This window comes from Macaca fascicularis, chromosome 4 (genome assembly GCF_037993035.2).
Source record: "Macaca fascicularis isolate 582-1 chromosome 4, T2T-MFA8v1.1".
Classification (NCBI taxonomy): domain Eukaryota; kingdom Metazoa; phylum Chordata; class Mammalia; order Primates; family Cercopithecidae; genus Macaca; species Macaca fascicularis.
The window spans coordinates 157,936,775-157,956,949 of record NC_088378.1 but is presented as its reverse complement, the minus strand read 5'-3'; the positions used below and the strand labels follow the sequence as shown (position 1 = coordinate 157,956,949).

Below are 20,175 nucleotides of genomic sequence, written 5' to 3'. Positions count from 1 at the left end.
GGCTCACTGCAACCTATGTCTTCTGAGCTCAAACCATCCTTCCACCTCAGCCTCTCGAGTAACTGAGACCACATGCGCACGCCACAATGCCCCGCTAATTTTTGCATGTTTTTGTAGAGATGGAGTTTAACCATGTTCTCCAGGCTGGTCTCGAACTCCTAAGCTCAAGTCATCTGCCCACCTCAGCCTCCCAGTGTGCTGAGATTCTAGGTGTAAGCCATGACACCCAGCCCCATGCATAACTTTTTTTTTTTTTTTTTTTTGACGGAGTCTCGCTCTTGTCCCCTAGACTGGAGTGCAGTGACGAGATCTCATCTCACTGCAACCTCCGCCTCCCGGGTTCAAGCGATTCTCCTGCCTCAGTCTCCCCAGTAGCTGGGATTACAGGCCCCCGCTACTGTATCCGGCTAACATTTGTATTTTTAGTAGAGACAGGGTTTCACCATAATGGTCAGGCTGGTCTCAAACGCCTGACCTCATGATCCACCCACCTCAGCCTCCCAAAGTGCTGGGATTACAGGTGTGAACTACCACGCCCGGCCCATGCATAACTTTTGACTCTCCAAAAAACTGAACTACTAAGAGCCTACTGTTGACTGGAAGCCTTACCTACCAATAACATAAACAGCCAATTAACATATATTTTTGCATGTTGTATGCATTATACACTGTATTCGTACAATAAAGTAAGTTAGAGAAAAGAAAATGTTATTAAGAAAATCACAAGGAAGAGAAAATGTATTTACTGTTCATTAAGTGGAATTGGATCATCATGAAGGTCTTCTTCCTCATCATCTTCATGTTGAGTAGGAGAAGAGGAAGGGTCTTGATGTCTCAGGGTGGCAGAGGCAAAAGAGATAGAGGAGGTGGGAGGGGAGGTAGGAGAGGCAGGGTAACTTTTATTGAAAACAAATCCATGTATAAGCAGACCTGTGCATTTCAAACCTGTGTTGTTCAAGGTTCAACTGTGTATTACATTGGAAGATAACTACCTTATAATTGCACCCAAACCCATTCCACTTGAATGCCAACATTACAAGAACTCTGGTAAATGGGGTTTTGATACTAACCAATCATTTCCAGATGGAACTATTAGCATGATAATCCTGTTCTCTCGTTGTCCTGATACCATTTTTTATACTTTTCTTGAAAAATGTACTTGGACTGCGTTCTCACATAGTTACTACACTCTAACAGATTTATGCTCCTTAGAAGAATGGGTCTAGTCATGAAAGTGTTCCAAATCTGTCTCTTACAGAGATGCTCAGGATAAAAGAAAGATTAGTGGTCAAAAGTAATGTAACTGAAATGCGGAGGCTGCCCCGGGGGAAATGTTAAGGGCTGCCTGGCACAAGCTAGCACCTTCTGGCAAACTTCTCAAAGTGCTGAAATAGAAGGCTCAAGAGTCACCTGCTTAAGTAATGGTCTCCAAGGCAAAATATCAGGAGTCCTGTTCAGCCGCCACAATGAGCTATTATATGTATGTGACACCCATGTAACATGAGAATTATACCAGTCACGAGGTTGCTTTTTTTTTTCAATGCATAAAGCATGATTCTAACTCGTTTTTTGCAAACATGTTGATCATGTGAGAAGGGTTTCAGAAGCAAGACTCGTTTATTCAACATTTCTAGGCTCAAGAAATCACCAATACATTGATGCAAACACCGGTTCTGGAGAAGAGAATTGTCAATAGGGGCCTCCAGCCCTCCCCTCCGTCGCTGAGATGCCTTCTTCATTGTGGTGCTGTTAGGGAGGGTTCCAGGGAATGGGTAACATATCCACTGAGTTCTAACAATCAACGGAGAGTCCAGCAGCTCAGGCAGATCATGCCAAAGTCAAGCCCCCTTCAGTAAAATGGCCCATCTATAAATCATTAGAGATTGTGGGTGCCAAGAAAGCTACTGGATTAGTTCAGCATAATAGGCAGAAAGCTTGCATTTGCCAAATGCTTTACAACCATTTTTTATGAAGTATTACACATAATACCCTGGGAGATAAATGAACAATATAATTACCATTTTATAACTAAGGAAGCAAACACCCAGTGGAGGTGCTCTGGGAGTTAGTAGCAAACTAATGCTAGAATCCCTTGACCAAACTCCCTGGGTCAACATTTTTTGTTTTTGTTTTTGTTTTTGCTCTGTCACCCAGGCTGGAGGGCAGTGGTGTTATCATAGCTCACTGCAACCTCAACCAACCTCCCACACTCAAGCAATCCTCCCACCTCAGCCTCTCAAATAGCTGGGACCATAGCCATGCACCACCATGCCCCACTACTTTTTAAATTTTTTGTAGAAACAAGGTCTCACTATGTTGCCCAGGTTGGTCTTGAACCCCTGGGCTCAGGCAATTCTCCCACCTCTGTCTCCCAAAGTGTTGGGATTACAGACGTGTGTCACCATGCCTGGCAACATTCTTTCTAGTAAACTACTTTGCCTCATATAAGCATGTCCTTACATTGACTTAAAACAAGGGTATACATTTAAAATCTAGGTGCAGTGGTGTGTACCTGTTGTCCCAGCAACTCAGGAGACTGAGGAAGGAGGATTGCTTGAATCTAGAAGTTTAAGTCCAGCCTGGGCAACATAGCAAGATCCCATCTCTAAAATATATATATATAAATATATATGTTATATATATAATTTTATATTTTTTTCTTTTCTTTTCTTTTTTTTTTTTTTTGGTGACAGAGCTTTGCTCTTGTTGTCCAGGCTGGAGTGCAATGGTACGATCTCAGCTCACCGCAACCTCTGCCTCCCGGGTTCAACTCATTCTCCTGCCTCAGCCTCCCAAGTATCTGAGATTACAGGCATGTGCCACCACGCCTGGCTAATTTTTGTATTTTTAGTAGAGAGGGGTTTCACCATGTTGGCCAGGCTGGTCTTGAACTCCTGACCTCAGGCAATCTGCCCGCCTCAGCCTCCCAAAGTGCTGGGGTTACAGGCGTGAGCCACCGCACCCGGCCAAATTTTTTTTTTATTTTAAAAATATCAAAGTTTAAAATCTGAGCCTGAGCAAAATCCATCTTCATGAATTGCACCTTAGGCCTTAACAGGAGAAAGTCTACTTCCTGCTATGATACAGAACTAATTGATTGATACCAAGTGTATTAGGGTACAGTCACAATTGTTATAATAAGGGGAACTTATTAATAAGGGGAAGTATTTAAGTCCCCGAAGCACAGGGACTTAAATACTTAAATACTGTCACATATAATAGTCCAGAGGCGCACTGACCAAAGCTGGCGGGGCAGCTCTACCATCCTTCACGTGTGACTCAGAAGTTGTATCCACCCACCTTCACTCACATCCCATTGGTCAGAACAGGCACTTGGCCCCAAACAAGACCAAAAATGTAGTCTGGTTGTATAGCCAAATACCTGGCAAAAATTTAGGAGTTGTATAAGGAAGGAAAGAGTGGATATTGACCAACAAAGAGTAGTCATTGTCTCACTACACGTAAGAGGCAAAGATTTCCAATCCTCAGATTCGGTGTTCACCTTCCCTGCTCCAATGGGGAAAACTTGACAGAGCAATGCCAACCCTGAGAGAATAGGAGGGAACTGGGTGTCAAACAGGCATGATATTAGGACCCAGGTGGGCTGCCTGATGATACCTGCTCTGTCAGATGTTAGCTGTGAGATCTCAGACAAGTCATTGAAATGCAGCATCTCAGTTTCCTCATCTGTAAAATAAACAACTTGATAGATGAGATTACCTCTACATCTTACATGTAATGATGTCAGGGTCAACAGTATAACAGGGTTGACTTTGAAACATACCATATCCCCTCAAGTTAACCAATAAATAACCAGAACTCATATCACCTGTTTTTAGTCTTAAATGGAATGTATATAATGGATCTATCTTGTGAAAATAATTGCATGGGCCGGGCGCGGTGGCTCAAGCCTGTAATCCCAGCACTTTGGGAGGCCGAGACGGGCGGATCACGAGGTCAGGAGATCAAGACCATCCTGGCTAACACGGTGAAACCCGGTCTTTACTAAAAAATACAAAAAACTAGCCGGGCGAGGTGGCGGGCGCCGGTAGTCCCAGCTACTCGGCAGGCTGAGGCAGGAGAATGGCGTAAACCCGGGAGGCGGAGCTTGCAGTGAGCTGAGATCCGGCCACTGCACTCCAGCCTGGGCTACAGAGCAAGACTCCATCTCCAAAAAAAAAAAAAAAAAAAAAAAAAAAAGTTTATAAAAAAGAAAATAATTGCATGATTTAGTATGTAGATAAGTCTTGTGTGTTTCTAAAGCTTTTGTCATACAGAAATATTTACCAGTCCTACCCACAAGTTAAAAACAAACAAAAGCCGGGCGCGGTGGCTCACGCCTGTAATCCCAGCACTTTGGGAGGCCGAGGCGGGCGGATCACAAGGTCAGGAGATCGAGACCACGGTGAAACCCCGTCTCTACTAAAAATACAAAAAATTAGCCGGGCGCGGTTGTGGGCGCCTGTAGTCCCAGCTACTCGGGAGGCTGAGGCAGGAGAATGGCGTGAACCTGGGAGGCGGAGCTTGCAGTGAGCCGAGATCGCGCCACTGCACTCCAGCCTGGGCGACAGAGCCAGACTCCGTCTCAAAAAAAAAAAAAAAAAAACAACAAAAGCTGAAGTTTTCTTATACAAACGTTCAACCACTTTCAATAAGAAATGGGAATACAGGTTGAGTATCTCTTACCCAAAATGCTTGGGACCAGAAGGATTTTGGATTTTTATTTTTTTCAGATTTTGGGGTATTTATATATACATAATGAGATATCTTGGGAATGTAACCCAAGTCTAAACACAAAATTTATTTATGTTTCATATACACCTTGTACACATAACCTAAAGGTAATTTTACACAATATTTTTAATAATTTTGTGCATAAAACAAAATTTATATTAAGCAATTAATATGTGGAATTTTCCACCTGTGGCATCATGTTGGCATACAAAAGTTTTAGATTTTGGACCATCTCAGATTTTGGATTTTCAGATTAGAGATGCTCAACCTGTATCTGTACAATTCTAGTGAATCGCTATTCAATCTTATCTATAAGCCTATATTACCATGAATATCTGACCAAAGGTTAATAAGGATATTAAGTACTTTCAAATGCACTAATCTTCATGGTTAGGGCAAATATTTTTTTAATACTTTTGTTTTAACACAGAGTCTTGCCCGGTCACCCAGGCTGGAGTGCAGTGGTGAGATCATAGCTCACTGCAGCCTCAACCTCATATGCTCAAGCAATCCTCCCACTTCAGCTTCCCAAGTAGCTGGGATCACAGGTGTGCACCACCAAGTCTGGATAGTTATTTATTTATTTATTTATTTATTTTGTAAAGATGCATTCTCACTATGTTGCCCAGCTGGTCTCGAATTCCTGGGCCCAAGTGATCCTCCCACCTCAGCCTCCCGGAGTGAAGGGATTACAGGCCTGAGATGCTGTGCCTGGCTACAAATACGTTTTACACACACTTTCCCCTGCTATGATTATGCAAATATCTCTCATCAGCATGGGAAGTATGGAGGTCTGACTTCTAGAAATAGGAGATAACTGAACCCGAATTCCCTAAGAGCCTATGAACATTTTAAAACATATTCCCAAGGGTCGAGTCTCATCATCCTTGAGTGTCATTCAAGGCTACTTTTATTGAATACATCAGATGATGAAGCTGATAGTGGAAACAAACCAATAAAGCTGTTGTTCTTTTTTGTTGTTGTTGTTGAGATGGAGTCTCGCTCTATTGGCAGGCTGGAGTTCAGTGGCACGATCTCGGCTCACTGCAACCTCTACCTCCTGGATTCAAGCAATTCTGCCTCAGCCTCCCTAGTGGCTGGGACTACAGACGCACGCCACCACGCCTGGCTAATTTTTGTATTTTTAGTAGAGACGGGGTTTCACCATGTTGGCCAGGATGGTCTCGATCTCTTGACCTTGTGATCCGCCCGCCTCGGCCTCCCAAAGTGCTGGGATTACAGGGGTGAGCCACCGCACCCAGCCAGCTGTTGTTCTTATGTAAATAATAAACTGGTTCTGAAAGTATTCCTGGGCCGGGCGCGGTGGCTCACGCCTGTAATCCCAGCACTTTGGGAGGCCGAGACGGGCGGATCACGAGGTCAGGAGATCGAGACCATCCTGGCTAACACGGTGAAACCCCGTCTCTACTAAAAAATACAAAAAACTAGCCGGGCGAGGTGGCGGGCGCCTATAGTCCCAGCTACTCGGGAGGCTGAGGCAGGAGAATGGCGTGAACCCGGGAGGCGGAGCTTGCAGTGAGCTGAGATCCGGCCACTGCACTCCAGCCTGGGTGACAGAGGGAGACTCCGTCTCAAAAAAAAAAAAAAAAAAAAAAAAAAAAGAAAGTATTCCTGAATGTAGTCATGTTAAATTTTAAAAAATGATATATCGCTTCTCGGCATTTTGGCTAGGATACGTGCAAAGGAAATGATATGTTGCCTTTCAAGATGATTACTTTTGAAGGCAAAATGTATAAATGTTGTTCTCTTTAATTTAGCTATGTTTTTAAAAGTCTCACTGCTTTATAAATAGATAATAATTGTGTATTGTGTGAAATGAGTGCTTTCCTAGTGCCAGCCATTTTGCTAGACACTTTGGTGGGAATTTATCATCTCAACCTCACAAAAGTCTGTCTCCATCCCCTGTGCAGAATCTGAAAGTTGTCTGCCGGAGATCCATTCTTTCCTTATTCCTTAGAAGAGAGTCCCTATTTTATGTGAAACTTCAAGGCGCCCAACTGAAGCACTAATTTAACTATTTATCTTTTATTTATCTATTTGTTTATTTTGAGATGGAGTTTCGCTCTTGTTGCCCAGGCTGGAGTGCAATGGTGCAATCTCAGCTCACCGCAACCTCTGCCTCCCGGGCTCAAGTGATTCTCCTGCTTCAGCCTCCCGAGTAGCTGGGATACATCCCACATACACACCACCACACCTGGCTAATTTTTGTATTTTTAATAGAGATGGGGTTTCTTTTTTTTTTTTTTTTTTTTTTTTTTTTGTTTTGTTTGTTTGTTTGTTTGTTTTTTTTTTTTTTTTTGAGACGGAGTCTCGCTGTGTCTCCCAGGCTGGAGTGCAGTGGCGTGATCTCGGCTCACTGCAAGCTCCGCCTCCCGGGTTCACGCCATTCTCCCGCCTCAGCCTCCCAAGTAGCTGAGACTACAGGCGCCCGCCACCACGCCCGGCTAGTTTTTTGTATTTTTAGTAGAGACGGGGTTTCACCATGTTAGCCAGGATAGTCTCGATCTCCTGACCTCGTGATCCACCCGCCTCGGCCTCCCAAAGTGCTGGGATTACAGGCTTGAGCCACCGCGCCCGGCCGAGATGGGGTTTCATCATGTTGGTCAGGCTGGCCTCGAACTCCTGACCTCAGGTGATCCACCCACCTTAGCCTCCCAAAGTGCTGGGATTACAGGTGTGAGTCACTGAGCCCAGCCCTAAAGCACTAATTGACCAGCTCACCTGGTGATTAGCAGTGGCCAATAGGATGGAAACAGAAGTTGTTGAGTGACACCTCCAGAAGAGAAGAGACACAGATTGATGACATGCATACCCTCTTTGCCCTTTCCCATTTTTCTGCTGCCTGGAGTATGGATGAGATGGTTTGAGCTCCAACTGTCATCTTGTAATTTGTGGATGGAGATTACAAACTAAAGGTAGCAGAGGTAAAAGAAACCTGGGTCTCTGGTATGATCAAGGAGCTGCCAACCTAGCCCCTGGCTGTCTACCACCAGAATTATTTCATACAAGAGAAAAATTAACTTATGTGACTAAACCACTATTCTTTGGGATGTTTTGTTCTATGTTGTTTAACCTAATTATAACCGAGACACCTTCCTTCATCTTACATAGAGGCCAGGCATGGTGGCTTATGCCTGTAATCCCAACACTCTGGGGGGCCATGGTGGGAGGATCACTTGAGGCCAGGTGTTTGAGACCAGGCTGGGCAACATAGCGAGACCTCGTCTCTACTAAAAACAAAAACAAACAATCAAAAAAAGATTGGCCAAGTGTGGCGATGTCTGCCTGTGGTCTCAGCTACCCAGGAGGCTGAGACAGGAGCGTTGTTTGAGCCCAGGAGTCTGAGGCTACAGTGAGCTGTGATCCTTTCTCTGCATTCCAGCCTGGGCAACAGAGTGAGACCCTGTCTCAAAAAAGAGACAGTGTTGAGACTTACATATAAGAGAATTGAGAATTTAGTAGCTTGTCTGAGGTCCAATAGCCAGTGGAGAGCCTGGATTCAACCCAGGCAATCTGACTACAGAAACTCCTATTTCTCAGGGCCCACATATACAATAGTTTACTAATTAAGAAAGAAATTCACAGTATTTGTCCATTCACTTCCATTTAGCCCCAGTACAATGCTATAAAAATCACAGAAGTGGTTGAAGGTAAAGTAAGGTAGACTGTCTTAAAATCCAAGGTACTGGGTCTATGGATTACTGACTAAGTATATCATTTACCCGTTATTTAAGTTCATGAAATTGATGTAAAGACTATTATTCAATGCTAAAAGTCCACTCCTCTTGCACAACAAATTTCAGAAATGACTTATCAGCAGGCCAAGAATGTCCTCAGACCACAAAACTAAGTCCCTGTATCCCCCTCCAAGGATATGCATGGCTCTATGGATGAAGCCATGTTGCCAGTCCAAGCCTTCTTCACAACAGGATAATTCTCAATTTCCTGGATGGTGTGACTGATGGGGAAAGGAAGACATAAGTCAGCTGTGATATGCTCAAGATATTCTGCACCTGCGATTAAATAATGGTCATGCGTGTAAGAGCTATATTCCATTCACAACAGAATAGCAGGGAACCACCGTGTTCCATGTGAAACCACATTCTCCCATGACTTTAGATGAAAGCCAGGAGCAGCCAAAGGCTCATGTATGCTTTCAGTGCCCAACCAAAAGGAAATTCTACAGTAACCACCACATTTCATTTTGCTGATTAGAATAAACCCCAAACAGTTTCATTAAAATCAAGGCCTGTAATTGCATGGAGAAAATGGCCAGATTGCAATATGGGCTATTCTGTCCTCCCAGACATACACAGTGATAATTGGCATAGGCCACCACCTAATCACCAGAGTCAACCAGATCATGGAATCACTGAAAGAGACAATGACAAGTTCACAGCTCAGTGCAGAAAGACCAAAACTCAGGGGCCTGCTCCTACAAAAACAGAGTAATCACTAACCAAATACCACAGAAACTCAGTCAGGGTCTGGGGAATCATGGAAGCTACACAGCTACATTTTTTTTCTTTAGGAGGTTTGAATTGCCTTTTTTTTTTTTTTTTTTTTTTTTTGAGATGGGGTCTTGCTCTGTCACCCAGGCTGGAGTGCAGTGGCATGATCTTGGCTCACCGCAACCTCTGCCTCCTGGGTTCAAAGGATCATCCCACCTCCTCCTCCCAAGTATCTGGGAATACAGATGCCCACACCACCCCCAGCTAATTTTTGCATTTTTAGTAGAGACAGTGTTTCACCATGTTGGCCAGGATGGTCTTGAACTCCTGACCTCAAGTAATCTGCCCACCGGAGCCTCCCAAGGTGCTGGGATTACAGGTGCGAGCCACCATGCCCAGCCTGAACTGCATTTCTAAACCTTTGTGCTGGGCATCCGTTTTGTCCTCCTAGATCACCCTTCTCTACACAAAAGGCTGATCTATAAGGATGACATCAAACAGCTCTGCTGTCCCTGGGTTCTGGTAGGGTTTGGCAAACAGGGAGCCCCAGCAGATGATGGAGGGAGAGAGGAGAGTCAGGTCAGAGTGTGGGTTCTACTGAGTCATTGTGAGCTGGCTGAGCCTCTCAAATGGGGTCCATGGCTCCTGTCAGGCATTCCTCCCTCTAGAGCTGTCTAGCTCTCTCCAGGCTCCAGTGTCTCTCCCCTTCCTCACTCCATCCACCCTCACAGTGGTAACACTGCCCACCACGATCTACCCTGGCTCTCCACAGGACTTCCAACACCCTGCCCTGCCCCAACTTAATAAACTCTCCTCAAATGACCCAGTTGGAATATGCCCTTCATTTCCTGTCAGAGCCCTAACATGACTTCTGAGCAGATGCAAACACATATATGGAAATTGAGAGACCTCTGGACTGAGGGTGAGTGAACCTTCAGGGATTCCAGCAGCATTCCACCACACTCGTCTGTGTGGCAGGATGAGATACCCAGTTTATCTGCTCTTGACCTTCTATTGGATAAAACGAAGGACTGAGGCCAGGTGCAGTGGCTCATGCAGGTAATCCCAGCACTTTGGGAGGCCGAGGTGGGTGGATCACTTGAGATCAGGAGTTCTAGACCAGCCTGGCCAACATGGTGAAACCCCGTCTCTAATAAAAACACAAAAATTAGGCTGGGTGCAGTAGCTCACGCCTATAATCCTAGCACATTGGGAGGCTGAGGCAGACGGATCACTTGAGGTCAGGAGTTTGAAACCAGATTGGCCATCATAGTGAAACCCCATCTCTACTAAAAATACAAAGAATTAGCTGGGCATAGTGGTGCACACCTGTAACCCCAGCTAAATCGGGAGGCTGATGCAGGAGAATCGCTTGAACCCAGGAGGCGGAGGTTGCTGTGAGCCAAGATCGCGCCACTGCACTCCAGCTTGGGCAACAGAGTGTTTAAAATAAAAAGAAAAGGCCGGGCGCAGTGGCTCAAGCCTGTAATCCCAGCACTTTGGGAGGCCGAGACGGGCGGATCACGAGGTCAGGAGATCGAGATCATCCTGGCTAACACGGTGAAACTCCGTCTCTACTAAAAAATACAAAAACTAGCCGGGCGAGGTGGCAGGCGCCTGTAGTCCTAGCTACTCGGGAGGCTGAGGCAGGAGAATGGCGTAAACCCGGGAGGCGGAGCTTGCAGTGAGCTGAGATCCAGCCACTGCACTCCAGCCTGGGTGACAGAGCGAGACTCCGTCTCAAAAAAAAAAAAAAGTAAAGAAAAAAAATTAAAACAAAACAAAGGTCTGAAATCATCTCGACAATCTCATCGAATGTAAAATCATTCTACAGACCTTTACCTTCCCTACCCTTCCTCCTTTCTCTTCCTCATGACTTCTCCTTTCACACACAGCTTCCTCCCCCATGAACACCACACATCCCAATGGCAACTCAGGGACAGTACAGAACACTTAGGGTTAGAAACAAAACAAATAAAATCACTTTTTTTCTCCTCACACATCTTAATCTCAGAGCCACTACAAAAATTAGACTCCTCACCAAATTCTACTTGAAATTTTAATATGAATATAAAACTATTTGGCAATATGATAATTGGCATAAATTAGAACTTCATAGTTAAACAGAACAGTTGAACAGTTCAGGTTAAAATTGCTTTTGAAAGAAAATAAAATTACTTTTGAATATTGAGGTGCCCAAGGTTAAAAAACTATAAATGGGTCCTTGGTCAGCTAATTCCAAAACAATACACCCCAGACTTCTGTTAACACTTAATTAACACAAAACTAAAACAAAATGCAGAACAGTGTTGGAATCTGGGGTCCAGAAAAGAATTCAGCCAATTTACGGTTGTCAACCACTTAATGCAACTTGAGCCTGGGACAAAACAGAATTCTAAACCTTCTCCCATTTCCAATTATGTAAACCGCAAAATCAGCTGCTGCCACAAGTATGCATAAATGTAATCCCCAACTTTCCAAGTTAAACCTAGGTCTACCCTTAAAGGATGCAGCGAAGGCTGTGACCTCAGAATGGGGTGGAAATGGGCAAAGACAAGAGTCAAGGGTGAGCTTTCACTCTGCAGCTTTCTGCAGACTATGGGCATATTACAGGAGTTCCCTAGACCACTGTTTCTTCATTCATGAAGTGGAAATAGAAATGCCTACCTACTCCACCAATTCCACTTCTGGTTATATATCCAAAAGAATTGGCTGGGCGTGGTGGCTCACGCTTATAATCCCAGCACTTTGGGAGGCTGGGGCGGGAGGATCACGAGGTCAGGAGATCAAGACCATCCTGGCTAACATGGTGAAACCCCGTCTCTACTAAAAATACAAAAAAAATTAGCCGGGTGTGGTGGCGGGTGCCTGTAGTCCCCGCTACTCAGGAGGCTGAGGCAGAAAAATGGTGTGAACCCAGGAGGCAGAGCTGTCAGTAAGCCAAGATCGCACCACCACACTCCAGCCTGGACCACAGAGTGAGACTCCGTCTCAAAAAAAAAAGGAATTGAGGCCGGGTGTGGCAGCTCACACCTGTAATCCCAGCACTTTGGGAGGCCGAGGCGGGCAAATCACAAGGTCAGGAGTTCAAGACTGGCCTGGCCAACATGGTGAAACCCTGTCTCTACTAAAAATACAAAAATTCACCAGGCATGGTGCTGGGCACCTATAATCCCAGCTACTTAGGAGGCTGAGGCAGGAGAATTACTTGAACCTGAGAAGCGGAGGTTGCAGTGAGCTGAGATCGCGCCACTGCACTCCAGCCTGGGCGAGAGAGCGAGACTCTGTATCAAAAAGAAAAAAAGAAGAAGAATTGAAAGTAGGGTCTCAAAGAGGTCCTTACATACCCATTTATGTTCATAACAGCAGCATTAACAACAGCCAAAAGATGGAAACAACTCCTGTGTTCACCGGTGACTGAATAGATAACAAAATGCACTATATCCATACCATCGAATATTATTCTGCCTTAAAAAAGGAAGGAAATCCTGTCGCACGCTCCAACATGAATCAACTCTGAGGACAAATACGGTATGATTTCACTTACATGAGGTCCCTAGGGTAGTTCAATTTATAGGGAGAGAAAGTAGAATGGTGGCTGTCAGGAACCAGGGGAGGAGCCAATGGAGAGTTATTCAATGGAAGAGTGCGGCCATAGAAAAGTACAAGATAGGCTGGGCGTGGTGGCTCACACCTGTAATCCCAGCACTTGGGGAGTCCAAGGCGGGTGGATCACGAGGTCAGGAGATCGAGACCATCCTGGCTAACACAGTGAAACTCCGTCTCTACTAAAAATACAAAAAAAAATTAGCCGGGCGTGGTGGCGGGCGCCTATAGTCCCAGCTACTCGGGAGGCTGAGGCAGGAGAATGTCGTGAACCTGGGAGACAGAGCTTGCAGTGAGCCGAGATCGTGCCACCGCACTCCAGTCTGGGAGACACAGTGAGAATCCGTCTAAAAAAAAAAAAGAAGAAAAGTACAAGATAGTGTCTTTTGCGGGAACACAGGTAAAGTTGGAGGCTATTATTCTTTGCAAACTAATATAGGAACAGAAAACCAAATATTACACATTCTCATTTGTAAGTGGGAGCTAAATGAAGAAAACTCATGAATGCAAAGAAGGGCACAACAGAAACTAGAGTCTCCTTGAGGGTGGTGAGTGGGAGGAGGCAGAGGAGCAGAAAAAAAATTTAAAACAAAACTATGAGGACTAGTACCCGGATGATGAAATAATCTGTACAACAAACACCCATGACGTGAGTTTCCCTATATAACAAACTGCCCATGTACCCCCGAACCTAAAATACAAGTTAAAAAAAACAAAACGAGTTTCATTTTGGGAAGATGAAAAAGTCCCGTAGATCTTTTTCACTATAATGTGAATATACTTAATACTACTGAACTGTACAGTGAAAAATGGTTAAGATGAGTAGGCCGGGCATGGTGGCTCATGCCTGTAAAACCAGCACTTTGGGAGGCCGAAGTGGGTGGATCACCTGAGATCAGGAGTTCAAGACCAGCCTGGCCAACATGGTGAAACCCTGTCTCTACTAAAACTATTTTTAAAATTAGCCGGCGTGGTAGTGGGTGTCTGTAATCCCAGCTACTCAGGAGGCTGAGGCCGGAGAATTGCTTGAACCCAGGAGATGCACGTTGCAGTGAGCCAACACGGTTCCACTGCACTCCAGCCTGGGTGACAGAATGAGACTCTGTCTCGAAAAAAAAGAAAAAGAAATGGTTAAGATGGTAAATTTCATGTTGCTTCTTACTACAATTTTTTAAATGGCTACCTTATTTAATCTCTGTGAGAATTAAATGATAGTGAGTGCAAATGCCTGACACACAATAGATGCTTGGTAAATGTAATGTTCTTTTCCCTCTTCTTCTGAATGGCTTGGGAATTATCACAAACATTAAAGAGACTTCTAGCATCCAAAGCGTATTGATATGGGTAGAAAGGGAGGATACGATCTCAATTCATTTGCTTTGCCTCTCTCCTCCCTTTTCAACCCTGTGAATCAGGCCAGATCACCACCCACTATGGTTTGAATGTTTGTGTCCCCTCCAAAATTTCTGTTGAAACTTAAATCTGCAATGCACAATATTAAGAGGTGGAGCCTTTAGGAGGTGATTCCATACGATGGAATACTGTATGGAATATTCCCTCTCTGCCTTCATGAATGGGATTAGTGACTCTCTGAAAGGGCTGATGGGAACAGCGTCCGTTCCCTTTGGAGGATGCAGCAACAAGGGGCCACCCTGAAGGCAGAGACCAGCCCTCACCAGACACCAAGTGTTGGTGCCTCAATCTTGGACTTCCCAACCTCTAGAACTGAAAGAAATACATTTCTATTGTTTACAAAGTACCTGGCCTTAGTATTTTGATATAGTAGCATAAAGGGACTAAGACACCAAACCAACTCAAAGCTCAGGCTAACAACTCTGGATACAGTGTGCCACCAACTTGGGAAGTACTTGGCATCTATCACCTAATGTCCCAGAGCTGATTGTTGGGACCCCAGCAGCCCACCCAGTCTCCCTTTGCTCCAAAAAGAACAGCCCTGAGACAATTCTTTCTGTGTGCTTCCTGTATGTGTTAAAAGGTAACAGCATATCCATGCATTTACAAAACCGATAGCAGATACCACTGATGAACCAGGCACTGCTCTAGGCACATGGAGTATGGCAAAAAATAAGAGAGACAGGCCAGGCATGGTGGCTCACACCTGTAATCCCAGCACTTTGGAAGGCCGAGGTGGGCGGATCACCTGAGGTCAGGAGTTCAAGACAAGCCTGACCAACATGGTGAAACCCCATCTCTACTAAAAATACACACACAAAAAAAAAATTAGTCAGGCTTGGCGGCGGGCGCCTGTAGTCCCAGCTACTTGGGAGGCTGAGACAGTAGAAATGCTTGAACCCAGGAGGCAAAGGTTGCAGTGAGCCAAGATCGCGCCACTGCACTCCAGCCTGGGCAACAGAGCGAGACTCCGTCTTCAAAAAAAAAAAAAGGCCAAGCGCAGTGACTCACACCTGTAATCCAGCGCTTTGGGAGGCCGAGGCGGGCAGATCACAAGGTCAGGAGATCGAGACCATCTTGGCTAACACAGTGAAACCCCATCTCTACTAAAAGTACAGAAAAATTAGCCGGGTGTGGTGGCGGGCACCTGTAGTCCCAGCTACTCGGGAGGCCGAGGCAGGAGAATGGCGTGAGCCTGGGAGGCAGAGCTTGCAGTGAGCCAAGATCGTGCCACTGCACTCCAGCCTGGATGACAGAGCGAGACTCCATCTCAAAAAAAAAAAAAAGTGGCCGGGCGCGGTGGCTCAAGCCTGTAATCCCAGCACTTTGGGAGGCTGAGACGGGCGGATCACGAGGTCAGGAGATCGAGACCATCCTAGCTAATGCAGTGAAACCCCGTCTCTACTAAAAAATACAAAAAAAACTAGCCGGGCGAGGTGGCGGGCACCTGTAGTCCCAGCTACTGGGGAGGCTGAGGCAGGAGAATGGCGTAAACCCGGGAGGCGGAGCTTGCAGTGAGCTGAGATCCGGCCACTGCACTCCAGCCTGGGCGACAGAGCGAGACTCTGTCTCAAAAAAAAAAAAAAAAAAAAAGTAATTTCTGGCACTTCCCAAAATTTGATTTTAGAGTCCATGGGTTTTGTCATTGTTCTGAGTCTTTTTGAGGGGGAGACAAGGAAAACTGCTTGATCACTAGTGGTAATGATGCCTAACAGCCAAAAATAACTGCAAGGAAACACCTTAGACACGAAAATCTATGTGTGATTATGCAATAAACAAATCTCTATTAGCTGTAGCAGATACAAACTACACATCTTCAACAGAACAAGAAACTATCAAATCAATAATAATATGAACTGTGGTTAACTACCTAACTCTAGAAAAGGGGAAGGAAATTTTTCCTTACCTTTTGACATTCTATATTTCAAAGCAGTGTATGAAGAGAATACTGGACAGAGAATCCAGATCCGTATTCTACACCAGTGTTGTCCAAAAGAAATACTAGTTTGGTGCAAAAGTAATTGTGATTTTACCTTGAAATGTAATGGTGCAAAAACACTTAAGCACCAGACTTATAGAATGAGAGCCCCGTATGTTTTCTTTTTTTTTTTTTTTTTTTTTTTTTTTTTGAGACGGAGTCTCACTCTGTTGCTGAGGCTGGAGTGCAGTGGCACCATGTCGGCTCACCGCAACCTCTGTCTCCTGGGTTCAAGCAATTCTCCTGCCTCAGCCTCCCAAGTAGCTGGGATTACAGGTGTCTGCCACCACGCCTGGGTAGTTTTTATATATTTTTAGTAGAGACGGGGTTTCATCATGTTGGCCAGGCTGGTCTCGAACTCCTGACCTCAGGTGATCCACCCACCTGGGCCTCCCAAAGTGCTGGGATTACAAGAGTGAGCCACCTCGCCCAGCCTGTTTAATTGTTTCATTTTGTTTTTGAGACAAAGTTTTACTCTTGTTGCCCAGGCTGGAGTGCAATGGTGCAATCTCAGCTCAGTGCAACCTCCACTTCCCAGGTTCAAGCGATTTTCTGCCTCAGCCTCCTGGGTAGCTGGGATCACAGACCCGTGCCACCATGCCTGGCTAATTTTTGTATTTTTAGTAGAAACGGGGTTTCACCATGTTGGCCAAGCTTATCTTGAACTCCTGACCTCAGGTGATCCTCCTGCCTCAGCCTCCCAAAGTGCTGGGATTACAGACGTGAGCCACGGTGCCCAGCCCCTATATGTCATTTTAAATATTCTAATAACCACGCTAAAATGAATGAAGAGCAACAGCATATCAAAATACTATCATTTCAACATGTAATCAATGTGGAAATTACTGAGATATTTTACATTTTCTCATACATGGAGCAAAAGATTCTTCAAAATGCAACTTATATTTTACACTTGCATCACACGTCAGTTAGGAGCAGGCGCGTTTCAAATGCTCCATAGCCATGTGTGTCTGGTGGCTACTGAGCACTAGACCCTGATCCTTTGACAGCTAGTGATGTGACCCTGGATTTAACCAAGGTTCCTCAGTGGTTCCTCAGTTCTCTCACCTTTGAATTGAGAGAGGGAAATAATCAGCCAAAGTTCTTTCTACCTTAAATTCTATGGTGTCCATAATTTATGTAACAGCGGAAGGCAGCCATCCCCCCATCCAGTTCCAAATGTAATCCATGATCTTTATTAATAGCAGGCTACTTTTTTATATAAAATGGATACATCCCTATTGTACAAAAAAATTTGAAAAACACCCAAAAAAGTATAAAAAACAAGATAAAATAATCCATAATCTACCCAAATATTTCTACTGTTACTATGTTGACTAATTAAGCCAGGCGTCGTGGCTCTAGCCTGTAGTCCCAGCTACTATGGAGGCTGAGGCAGGAGGATAGCTTAAGCCCAGGAGTATGAGTCCAGCCTGGGCAACATAGCAAGACTCCCCGTCTCTAAAAAGAAAAACAGAGGGGAAAAAAATCTAACTATGTTGATGCAATTCCTTTCTAATTTTTTTTTTTTTTTTTTTTTTTTTGAGTCTTGCTCTTGTTACCCAGGCCAGAGTGCAGTGGTGCGATCTTGGCTCACCACAACCTTCACCTCCCGGGTTCAAGAGATTCTCCTGCCTCAGCCTCTCAAGTAGCTGGGATTACAGGCATGCGCCACCACACCCAGCTAATTTTTTATTTTTAGTAGAGATGGGGTTTCTCCTTGTTGGCCAGGCTGGTCTTGAACTCTTGACCTCAGGTGATCCGCCCACTTTGGCCTCCCAAAGTGCTGGAATTATAGGCATGAGCCACCACACCCGGCTCTGATTTTTTTTAAACTCAATAAACAGCTGAAACTTTGGGGAGAAATTAATGTATTGCTATCCTCTCCCTTACATATACTAGGGATTTAAAAATAAAAGTCATATAATTCAGTTTTCAAGAAGACAGGTCTACCTTGTTTATACTTTTAACATGAAAAGAATTCAAATGATTTTCTTTCAAAATCAGTTCATTAGAGGAGTCTTTCTGTCTTTTATCCCTCATTTAATTTCTGTAGACTTTTGTTTATTTCCAAGATGTGTTATCTTGGGAGTCTTTGGTTTCTGTCCATTTTCTCTCCTTTCCCCTCATCTGTATTCAAGGTCACCTGTTTCTACACACCCGTTTGGGGGCCCCACAAACTTATTACTGCTGCTGGTCAAGTCACAGAGGCAGTACTCTCCCGGAGAGACAATTTCCTTGGCAGTGCCAGAGTCTCTCGTTAGGATAAAAATAACCAGGCAGTCTCCAGCTCAGCTTGGCTATTAAGGGTTGCGATTATTTGGGATCAGCACCCCAGGGCAATGGTAAAATTTACTCTAAATTGCTTCCGCCAACCTTTTTGAAGGTTCTTTTCTAACCCAGCAATTAGTCAAAACCAAGACACTAAAATAACTTTAGAATACTTAGTGTATTTATCTGTGGGAGTTGTTTGGATTTTAGAGAGGGATGAGAGAGGAAGATAGGGCTTTATCCCTCTTTAAAAGCCTCCCGTTCGTTTCCTTTCCTTGTTCCTCATTTCTGATTCCTTTTTATCATTCAAAACGAGGGCTGGGTTTTGGATGTATGTGTGTGGTATGTGTTTTTAAGCACACAGCCGGAAGAGGAGAGGAAATGGAATGAGAGGTGAAATGGTAACCACCCAGCATCAGGCACTAGATCTCCTTCTGTCCGAAACATGGGCCACCAAAAACCAGTGAGCTAGTGCCACTACCGGAGCCCATCAGGACATGCCCACTCTTTGATATGCTAATCAGTAGCTGTGGGTTGGTTGGAGCCGGCTGGAAAGCAGAGGCTTTCAGATGGCTGACTCGTTACAAAGCTGCAAACTTCAAAGCCCAGTTTAGAAGGTCCTGTTCTCATATGGCAGAATAAGTTTGCTTTTTACCATGCTGAAGAGAAAATCCCAACAAATGAGAGTGGAATCTTAAACAATGAAGCAGGCCCAACTCAAAATAAGGAACCAATCAGCAACATGGTTTCTATCTGTTCTTAGGACTTTAAACATTTCCAGATGATCGCATGCATCTGATTAGGGTCCCTGGAGCCCCTCTCTTCTATCAGGGCCCGCTGGAAGGGGGAACAGGAGGTTCCAAGGCTAGAGTCCCAGATTCAGACTCACTGGCAGGTAACACTCTACCCTGAACAACGTCGTGCTGGTTTCTAGCAGAAAGGATAGCAGAGGGTAAGACTTCACGTGATGCAATTCTTATCTTTTAGCAGCAAATAGGTGATTTGCAAAATTCTCTTACCTTTTTTGACTCAGCACAGAAATTGCGGTACCTCACCAGGGTTGGCCTTTTTATAATGTGGGCTGGGTGCAGTGGCTCACACTGTAATCTCACCACTTTGGGAGTCCAAGGCGGGAGGATCGCTTGAGGTCAGAAGTTCCAGGCCAACATGGTGAAACCCCGTCTCTACAAAAAATACAAAAGTTAGCCGGGCATGATGGCGGGAGCCTGTAATCCCAGCTACTGGGGAGGCTGAGGCAGCAGAATCACTTGAACCCGGGAGGTAGAGGTTGCAGTGACCTGAGATCGCGCCACTACACTCCAGCCTGAGTGACAGAGCAAGACGATGTTTCAGAAAAAAAAAAAGAAAAAAGAAGGATACAACTCCTATTAGATTACAGCCCCGCCCTCGTGACTTCGTTTAACCTTAATTACCTCCTTATAGGCCCCGGCTCCAAATACAATCACAGTGGGGGTTAGAGATTGAAGGAGATCAGAATATGCTACCCCATAATATGCCACATTGGCATATGGCAACTGAGAATCCACAGATGCAGAAACAAGCTTTCTCAGAACTTCCCTTACCGAACTAAAAACAGCAACTTCTAGGAAATAAAGCTGCTGTAAATCCCCTCTTCAGGTCATATCTACTCCCAGAAGGGAGAACACGAATAAAAGCTACCCCCAATCCCTTCTTCAGGGG

General features: G+C 44.9%; 1 long non-coding RNA gene across 2 annotated transcripts in view; it reads right to left on the bottom strand.

The window, feature by feature from the left end:
• Nucleotides 1–19,812, bottom strand: part of LOC123572895 (uncharacterized) — a 30,981-nt gene extending 11,169 nt beyond the window's left edge. For both annotated transcript variants that reach the window (XR_010586122.1, XR_010586121.1), the window contains exon 1: nt 19,494–19,812. This is a non-coding gene — a long non-coding RNA (uncharacterized lncRNA). The remainder of the gene's footprint in view (nt 1–19,493) is intronic.
• Nucleotides 19,813–20,175: the final 363 nt, after the last annotated feature.